General features: G+C 40.6%; 1 pseudogene; it reads left to right on the top strand.

Moving 5' to 3' along the window:
• LOC119584797 overlaps positions 1–10,000 on the top strand; it is a 23,598-nt pseudogene that overhangs the window by 6,621 nt on the left and 6,977 nt on the right.

Genomic DNA, 10,000 nt, shown 5'->3' with positions numbered 1-10,000 from the left:
TCCCCTCTCCTTCTCCCCCCTCCCTTCCCTCCTACCTTCTCCCTCTTCCCTCCCTCCTCTTCCTCCTCTCCACCTCCAATCCACCCACCCACCCCTCTCCCCCTCCTCTTCAATCCACCCACCATCCCACCCCCCCCCCCCCTCCCCCAACCCCACCCACCCCCCCCCACCTCCGAGACTTCTCACGGCGCCCCCCCACCCCACCCACCCACCTCCCCCACCCCACCCCCCCACCTCCCCCACCCCCACCCACCCACCTCCGAGACTTCTCACGCCGCCCCCCCCCCCCCCACCCGTTCGAGCGCCCACCGAGATTTACAAGAGAATAGGGATTTTCAGTAGCTTTCTGGCCTCTTGTTCCCTCGCTGGAGGTTTACAAGGCTTTTGCATCTGAAAGGAACCTGCGTGTAATAAAGTGGAGCCTTGTATCGGGGTGGGGGGAAGAGCTGTGGGGGAAGGGGGGAAGAGCTGGGGGGGAAGGGGGGGAGCTGGAGGGGAAGGGGGGGAGATGGAGGGAAGGGGGGAAAGTGGGGGAGGGGGGAAGGTGAGGGGGGAGGGGGGAGCTGGTGATGAAGAGATGGCATGAGTTTCGCGGGTCTCTCCATATTCATCGCTTGGAGAGCTTGTGGAGGGGGTGGAGGGGGTGGGTGGAGGGTGGGGTAGGGGGTGGAGGGTGGGGTGGGGTGGGGTAGGGGGTTGAGGGGAGTGTGGGGGGGAAAGGGAGAGCTTATGGAGGGGTGGGGGTTGGGGGGCGATGGGGTGGGGGTAGGGGAGAAAGGGGGGTTGAGGGAGAAGGGGGGTTGAGGGTGGGTGGGGTGGGGGAGAAGAAGGGGTGGGGGAGAGGGGGGTTGAGGGGAGTGGGGGTTGAGGGAGAAGGGGGGTTGAGGGTGGGGGGGATGGAGGGAGAAAAGGAGGTTGAAGGGGTGAGGGGGGGGGAGGGTGAAGAGGGGGGGGTAAGGGAAACGGGTGTTGGAGAGAGAGAGAGGGGGGGGAGGGTGAAGAGGGGGGGTAAGGGAAACGGGTGTTGGAGAGAGAGAGAGAGGGGGGGGGGAGGGTGAAGAGGGAGGGTAAAGGAAACGGGTGTTGGAGAGAGAGAGGGGGGGGAGGGTGAAAGGATGGAAGGCTCTGAAGAAGAAGAAGAAGAAGGAAAAGAAAATAGCGAAGGAAAAAATATATAAACCTGAGTGATATTTTGTTTTCGTTTCGTTGATTAATTGGAAATCAATAAAAATAAGTAATAAAAGACAGTGAAAAGGAAAATAAAAGGAAGAAGGAGAAGACGAAGAAGAAGATAAAGTATATATACGAAATAGTGAAAAAGAAAGAAAGAGGAAGATGAAGAAGAAAAAGAAGATAAAGAAGAAAAGAAAAAGAAAGAAAAAAGACAAGAAAAAGAAGAAGAAGGAGGGGAAAAAAGAGAAGAAGTAAAGTAAATAAAATTTAAAAAGGGAAAAAAAAGAAGAAGAAGATAAGATAAAGAGGGGGGAGAAAGGAGGGGAGGAGAAGAAGGAAAAAAAAGAGGAAAGAAGGAAAATTTTGAAAAAAAGGAAAGAAAAAGAAAAGAAGATGGGAACAAAGGAGAAAAAAGGAAAGAAGGAAGAGGAGGAGGAGGAGGAGGAGAAGAAGGGGGAGGAGGAAAAGGGGGAGGATAAAAGAAGGAAAGAGGAGGAGGGGGAGGAGGAAAGGGGAAGGGAGGGGGAGAGGAAGGAGAAAGGGGAGGAAAGGAGGGGGGAGAAGAAGGGGGAAGGGGGGAGGGGAAGGGGGGAGGAGGGGGGAAGGAAAGGAGGAGGAAAGGAGGAGAAGGAGAAAAAAGGGGGGAAAAGGGGGGGGAGGAGAAGGGAAAAAGGGGGGGAGGAAGGGGGGGGAAAGGGGGAAAAGGGGGAGGAAAAAAGGAATAATCTACGCATGGAAAGCAATAAAAGGCAGTGTAAAAGGAGGAAAAAATAGATTTCTGTTCAAGCGTTTCCATTCAGGAATTCATAGCACCGAGTCTCATTTGTAAGTCCAACTCACCTTCCCCTCCCTCCCTCCCTCCCTCTTTCTCCCCCTCTCCCTCCCTCCATCTTTCTCCCCCTCTCCCTCCCTCCCTCTTTCTCCCCCTCCCCTCCCTCCCTCCCTCTTCTCTCTCTCTCTCTCCCTCCCTCCCCCCATCTCTCTCTCTCTCTCTCCCCCTTTTTTCCCCCCTCCCCTCCCCTTCCCCCCCCTTTCTCCCCCTCTCCCCCCCCCCCCCCTCTTTCCCCCCTTCCCTTCTCCCTCTTTCTCTCTCCTCCTTCCCCCTTCCCTCCCCCCTCCCCCCCTCCCTCTCCCCCTTTTCCTTCTTTCTCTCTCTCCTCCTTTTTCCCTCCTCCCTCTGTCTCTCTCTCTCTTTTCTCTCTCTCTCTCTCCTTCCCTCCCTCCTTCTTTCTCCACCTCTCCCCTTCTCCCTCTTTATCTTTCTCTCTCTCTCTCTCCTCCCCTCTTCTCTCTCTCCCCCTTTTCCCTCTTCTTCTCTCTCTCTCTCTCCCTCCCTCTCTCTTTCTTCCCCTCTCCCCTTCTCCCTCTTTTCTCTCTCTCTCTTCTCCTTCCTTCTCTCTCTCTCCCCTCTCTCTCTCTCTCTCTCTTCCTCTCCCCTTCTCCCTCTCTCGCCCTTTCTCCCCCTCTCCCTCCCTCCCTCTTTCTCCCCTTCCCTCTCTTCCCCCATTTTTCTCCCCCTCCCCCCCCTCCCCCCCCCCCCTTCCCCCCCCCCCTCCCCCCCCCCTCCCACCACCATTCTCCCCCCCTTGCAAAAAAACACATCAAACAAAACAGGCACTTTGCAAGCTCGCCCCCCCCCTCCCTCAAAAAAAAAAGAAGAAAAAGTCCCAGCCTAAGTAAAAAAAAAAAAAAAAAAAAAAAAATCCACAAACGAGCACTTTACAAGCCTTAAAAAAGGGGGGGGGGGTTCCTATCCTGAATAAAAAAAAAAAAAAAAAAAAAAATTAAAAAAAAACTCCCAAAAGAGACGTTAAATAAAAATCGACCAAAAAAAACACGTTACAAAAAAAAGAAAGAAAAAAAATTTAACAACAAAACAAACCTAAAATAAAATAAAAAAAAAAAAGAAAGAAAAGAAATCCACCTAAAAAAACGTTACCCCCCCCCTAAAAAAGGGGAAAAAATCCCCCGAAGCCAAAAATTTATACTTTATATCAAAAAAAAAAAAAAAAAAAAAATCGACCTAAAAAACACCTTATAAAAAAATAAATAAAATAAAACGTTGACCAAAAAAAAAAAAAAAAAAAACTTAAAAAAAATTAACAAACCAAAGCTAAAAAAAATAAAAAATAAAAAATAAAAAAAAACGTTAACGAACGAAAAAAAGGAAAAAAGGCAAAAAAATAGCACTTTATAAGCAAAAAAAAAAAAATTTACCAAATCAAAACCAAAAAAAAAAAAAAATTAACCAAAAAAAGTAAAAAAAAAAAAAAAACGCTCTGCCAAAGCAACTGACTCGGTTTCCCTTTCCAACAAAAAAAAAACACTTAGCAATCCAAAACCAAAAAAAAGGAAAAAAAAAAACGAAAAAGTCAACACTTTACAAGCATTCAAACCGAAAAAAAAAAAAAAAAAAACGCGCTCCGCTTCGCCAAAGCAACTGACCCGGTTTCCCTTTCCAAAAAAAAAAAATAAAAAATAAAAAATAAAAAAAACGTTAACGAACGAAAACAAAAAAAAAGGAAAAAAGGAAAAAAAAGCACTTTATAAGCAAAAAAAAAAAAATTGTTACCAAACCAAAACCAAAAAAAAAAAAAAAACGTTAACAAAAAAAAAAAAAAAAAAAAAAAAATAAAAAATTAAAATTAACAAAAAAAAAAAAAAAAAGCCAAAAAATCAACACTTTATTCAAACCGCCAAAAAAAAAATCGCTTCGACAAAGCAGCTGAACCGGTTTCCCTTAAAAAAAAAAAAAAAAAAAAAAAAAAAAAAAAAAAAAAAAGTTGGCAAACCAAAACCAAAAAAAGGAAAAAAAAAAGCCAAAAATCAAAACTTTATTCAAAAAAAGAAAAAAAAGAAAACCCGGTTTCCCTTCAAATACTCCAGCGCGTCCGCGGACAACAAAGGCATCACTTATTCAAATTAATCCGAGTTGTAAACACTTCTCGACTTTTGTGCAAGAGAGAATTGTTGAAATTGGTGTGCAAAGTGAGCGTTTGTGTGAGTGGCTGAGTTACCGGGCCGGCGTTGCAAGGCGTTGCAAGGCGTTGCAACTGGAAGCCTGCGAGTTCAAGTGATTTCAATTTTTTTTTTTTTGGGGGGGGGGTGAGTGGGGGGGTTAAAAAAACGTTTAAAAAAATCGACCAAAAAAAACACGCTACAAAAAAAGAAACAAAAAATAACAAAACAAACCCAAAATAAAAGGTAAAAAAAAAAAAGAAAAGAAATCCACCTAAAAAAACGTTACCCCCCCCCTAAAAAAGGGGAAAAAATCCCCCGAAGCCAAAAATTTATACTTTATAAGCAAAAAAAAAAAAAAATCGACCTAAAAAACACCTTATAAAAAATTGAATAAAATAAAACGTTGACAAAAAAAAAAAAACTTTAAAAAAACTACAAAAAAAAACGTTAACAAACCAAAAATAAAAAAATAAAAAAATAAAAAATAAAAAAAACGTTATCGAACGAAAACAAAAAAAAAGGAAAAAAGGCAAAAAAATTGCAAAAAAAAAAAAAAAAAATGTTACCAAACCAAAACCAAAAAAAAAAAAAATTACCAAAAAAAGTAAAAAAGAAAAAAAAACGCTCCGCCAAAGCAACTGACTCGGTTTCCCTTTCCACAAGCAAAAAAAAAAAAAAAAAAAAAGAAAAAAAATAAAAAAAATTAGCAAACCAAAGCCAAAAAAAAAAAAAAAAAGAAAGAAGAAAAAAGAAAAAAAAAAAAAGCTCCGCTAAAGCATGACTTGCTTTCCCTCTCCACAGCAAAAAAAAAAAAAAAAAAAAAAAAAAAAAAAAAAAAAAAAAAAAAAAGCGTTAGCAATTCAAACAAAAAAAAGCGAAAATCAACACTTTATAGCATTCAACCGCAAAAAAAAAAAAAAAAAACGCTCCGCCAAAGCAGCTGACCCGGTTTCCCTTTCCACAAGCAAAAAAAAAAAAAAAAAAAAAAAAAAAAAAAAAAAATTAGCAAACCAAACCAAAAAAAAAAAAAGAAAGAGAAAAAGAAAAAAAAAAAAACGCTCCGCTAAAGCAACTGACTTGCTTTCCCTCTCCACAAGCAAAAAAAAAAAAAAAAAAAAAAAAAAAAAAAAAAAAAAAAAAAAAAAAAAAAAGCGTTAGCAATTCAAAACAAAAAAAAAGCGAAAAATCAACACTTTATTCAAACCGAAAAAAAAGAAAACCCGGTTTCCCTTTAAAAAAAAAAAAAAAAAAAAAAAAAAAAAAAAGCGTTGGCAATCCAAAACCAAAAAAAGGAAAAAAAGCCAAAAATCAAAACTTTATTCAAAAAAAGAAAAAAAAAGAAAACCCGGTTTCCCTTCACAAGCCAAATACTCCAGCGCGTCCGCGGACAACAAAGGCATCACTTATTCAAATTAATCCGAGTTGTAAACACTTCTCGACTTTTGTGCAAGAGAGAATTGTTGAAACTGGTGTGCAAAGTGAGCGTTTGTGTGAGTGGCTGAGTTACCGGGCCGGCGTTGCAAGGCGTTGCAAGGCGTTGCAACTGGAAGCCTGCGAGTTCAAGTGATTTCAATTTTTTTTTTTTTTTTGGGGGGGGGTGAGTGGGGGGGTTGGGGGTTGTGGGGGAAGGGGGAGGGGGGGGAGAGATGGAGAAGTTTCCTTTCTTTTTTTTTCTTTACTTTCTTTTTTTCCATCTTCTTTTTCTTTTTTTTTTTTTTTTTTCTTTTTTTTCTTCTCTTTTCTTTTCTTTTCTTTTATTTCTTTTTTTCTTTTTTTTATATATAGTACTTTATCTCTGTCTCTTTATCTTTTATTTTATTTTTATTTTCACGATATATTTCTATTTTTTCCCTATCTCCTTATCTATCCATTTTTCTTCATGTGATTCCATCGATTATCAATTCTATCTGTCTGTCCAGTTATCGATCTATCTAAAAATTTACATCTGTGTTAGTGTGTGTGTGTGTGTGTGTTTATGTGTGTGTGTTTATGTGTGTGTGTGTGTGTGTGTGTCTGTTTTCTTCTCCTTTTCTTATATTCTTCACTTCTCTCTCTCTTTCTCTCTCTTTCTCTCTCTTTCTTTCTTTCTCTTTCTCATCCTCTCTCGCCTCCGCCCTCTTCCTCTCTCTCGCCTCCCCCTTCCCCCTTCTCTCGCCTCCCCTCCCCCCCCTTCTCTCGCATCCCCCCTCCCCCCCTCTCTCGCCTCTCCCCTCCTCCTCTCTCTCTCTCCTCCCCTCCCCCCCTCTCTCTCTTGCCTCCCCCCTCCCCCTCTCTCTCTCGCCTCCCCCTCCCCCCTCTCTCTCGCCTCCCCCCCTCTCTCTCGCCTCCCCCCCCCCCTCTCTCTCTCGCCTCACGCCCGCCGCCCATCCACAAAACTCCTTAAGAAAGACCAGTGTAAGAAGATGCATCTCTTGTCATAAATAAAAAGAAAGAAAAATAGAGAAATTAAAAAAAAAAGAAAAAAAGAAGAAGAGGATGAAAAAGGAAAATAAAAAGATACGTATTTTTCATTTGCAATTATTTCACTTTTTCATTTATTCTCATTTTTTCCTTGTCATTGATCGAGCTTATTGGTGTATATTAGAAGATTAAAAAGGGGGGAAAAATAATAATAATTTCCTTTTCTTTCTATCTTCCATCTTTTCGTTTTTCAATTGTTTTTTTTTTCTTTTCATTTATTTCTCTATTCCTTTTTTCCTTTTTTTCCCCTCTTCTCATTTCTCTTTTCTTTCCCCCTCCCCTTCCCCCATCCCCCTCCTCCCCTTCCCCCTCTCCTTCCCCTCTCCCCTTTCCCCCCCTCCCTATTTCCTCCCTCTCCTCCCTCCCCTTCCCCCCGTTCCCTCCCTCCCCATCCCCCATCCCCCCATCCCCCATCCCCTCCCCCCCCCCCCCGTCCCCTCCCTCCTCCCTTTTTCCTCCCGTTCGGAAAGACTTCGGTTCCTGCAGACCCGGACAAAACCCGACCAAGGTGCAACCCGCAGTGTTGAGTTATGCAAACGAAGATGCAAAGAGATCTTTCTCCCGGCGACCCTGGGAGCCTCGTCTGTAAGGGCGGAAACAGCTCCCAAATACAAGGGGACACTGAGCCTTAAGAGCACCCCGGCGTTTGCACCCCTGTAGGTTGCACGCGGTTGCAATCCCACGAGAGCTAACAAGGGCGGTCATTGTGATTGCAACTTGCTGTTGTTCTTATTAGGCTTGGCAAGGGAGGTGATCCATTCCGAGGTCCACGAAGCGCCCTCGACGCCATCAATAATCAGCTGCGCGAGAGTTTTGCGGAGAAAGTCGGGAGCGTCTCGTCAGGTCGGGGGAGGGGAGGGGAGGGGGAGAGGAGGGGAGGGGAGGGGAGGGGAAGGGAGGGGAGGGGAGGGGAGGGGAAGCCAGTCAGCCACGGTCTTATCCATCACTCATCTCTGTTGATTTTTTTTTCCCTCTTGCGTTCCCCCTCGCTCTCTCTCTCTCTCTCTCTCTCTCTTTCTCTCTCTCTCTCTCTCTCTCTCCCCCTCTCTCTCTTTCTCCCTCTTCCCTCTTCCTCCCCTTCTCTCTCTCTCTCTTTTCCTCCTCTCCTCTCTCCTCTCCGCCTTTATCTTCTCCCCTCCTCTCCCCTTCCTCCCTCTCCTCTCCTCCTCCCTCTCCCTCCCTCTCCTTCTCCCTCCCTCCCCCCCTCCTCTCCACGGAACGAGCAAAGGTTAGTGAATATATAATGATCATATGCAAGACGGATATTCAAGCGGAGTGCAAGAGCATCAGCTGAGGTGTAAGTCACTCTCTTTCTCCCTATCTCTATCTCTATCTCTATCTCTCGTTCTCCTTCTCCATCTTTCTCCTTTTCATCGGTCTGTGTTCTTTTACGCCTTTTTGTCTGTTTGGTTTTTGTTGTTGTTTGTTTTTTTGTATGTTTGGTTTGTTGTTTCTCTGTTTCTCTATATCTCTTTCTATCTGTCTGTCTATCTATCTATCCATTATCCATCTATCCCTCTCTCTCGCTTTCTCTTTCTCTCTCTCTCTCTCTCTCTCTCTCTCTCTCTCTCTCTCTCTCTCTCTCTCGCTATCTCTTCTCCATCTTCTCTCCTATCTATCTTCCACTTATCTCTCTTCCCTCTCTCTCGCTTTCTCTTTCTCTCTCTCTCTCTTTTTCTATCTCTCTATCTATATTTATATATTTATATATCTACATTCCTACTTATCTATCTACCTATCTATCTATTTATCCTATCTCTCTCTCTCTCTCTCTCTCTCTCTCTCTCTCTCTGTCTCTCTCTCTCTCTCTCTCTCTCTCTCTCTCTCTCTCTCTCTCTCTCTCTCTCTCTCTCTCTCTCTCTCTCTCTCTCTCTCTCTCTCTCTCTCTCTCTCTATCTATCTATCTATCTATCTATCTATCTATCTATCTCTATCTCTCTCTACCTACGTATCTACCTATCTATTTACCTATCTATCACTTTATCCATCTATCAACCTCCCTTCCTCCCTCACTTTATGCTTCCTCCTCCTTTCTTCCAAATTTCCCTCTTCCTCGTCCTCGTCCCTCCTTTCTCTCCTCTCTTTCTCCATCTCTCCTTCTTCCCTCTTTCTTCCCTCTTTCTTTCTCTCCTTCTTTCTCTCCTTCTTTACACCGAAAAACAGAATAATTTTGAATAATAATATGTATAAATGGAATATAAAAAAAATAAAAATAATAATAATAATATAAACAAATATAATAAAAATAATATAAAAAGAATAATGATATAAAAATAATATGCATGAAAATGATATGAATGAAATAATAAGAAAATATATATATAATAATATGTATTTTTTTTAAATTGGATTAAAAAAATAATAAATAAATAGAAATTTAAAAAAAAAAATGGAATAATAATTGAAAAGAGAGAAAGACAGAAAAGGAGAGAAAAAAAAAGAAATGAAGATAAGAGATAAAAAAAAAGTTGATAAAGATAAGACGAAGACGAAGAAAAAAAAGAAGAGAATAAGCTGATAAAGATGAGACGAAGACGAAGAAAAAGAAAGAAAAAGAAAAAGAAGAAAAAACAAGAGGAAGAAAATAAAGATAGGAATAGAACAGAAAAATAATAATAAAGAGGGGGTAATGAGGACAATGAAACGAGGAATAAGGAAAATGTAATAAAGAGAAGACAAAATAAAGAAAGGAAAGGAAAGAAAAAAGGAAACAAAACAAAAAAAGATAATAAGAATGGAAGAATGAGAAAAGACATGATAAAAAGGAAACAATGACAACGAAGGAAAGAAAAGAAAAAGAAAAAGAAAAACGAGATTAAGAGAGAGAAAATGAAAATCAAAGAATAGCATGGAAAGATACCCTCTTCGTTGTTTAACCTAACCCCCCCCCCCTTAAAACTAAAGAAAAATTATATTAAAATTACATATAATCATTATTTTTTTCCGTATCCTTTTTGTTTTTTTCTCGGTTTCAAAAAAAAAAAGTCTCTCTCCTCTTTTTTTTAAAAAAAATTAAAAAATAAATAATAAATTAAAAAAAAATAAAAAAAAAAAGGACAATCTTTTTTATCTCTCTCTTTTTCTTAGCTTTTAAAGTTTTCCTTCTTCCTTCTTCATATATATTTATTACTCATAATAGAATAAAAGAATAAGATATACAATAATATATAAAGTATCTAAAAATATATAATAAATATTTAGGGGTAATGAAATAATTATAGTATAAATATAGAAAAATAGAATAATTAGAATTTTAAAAAAATAAGATTTTCTTTTCTTCTCCATCTTCCTCTTCTTCCTCTTTCTTTTTTTTTCTCCCTTCCTCTTTCATCCCCCTTTCATGTTGGTTTCAATTAAGAATAAATATATAAAACTTTAAATACTAAAAATATATAAATTATCATAA

This window comes from Penaeus monodon, chromosome 18 (assembly GCF_015228065.2).
Source record: "Penaeus monodon isolate SGIC_2016 chromosome 18, NSTDA_Pmon_1, whole genome shotgun sequence".
Taxonomy (NCBI): Eukaryota; Metazoa; Arthropoda; class Malacostraca; order Decapoda; family Penaeidae; genus Penaeus; species Penaeus monodon.
This window is presented reverse-complemented; position numbering and strand designations above follow the sequence as displayed.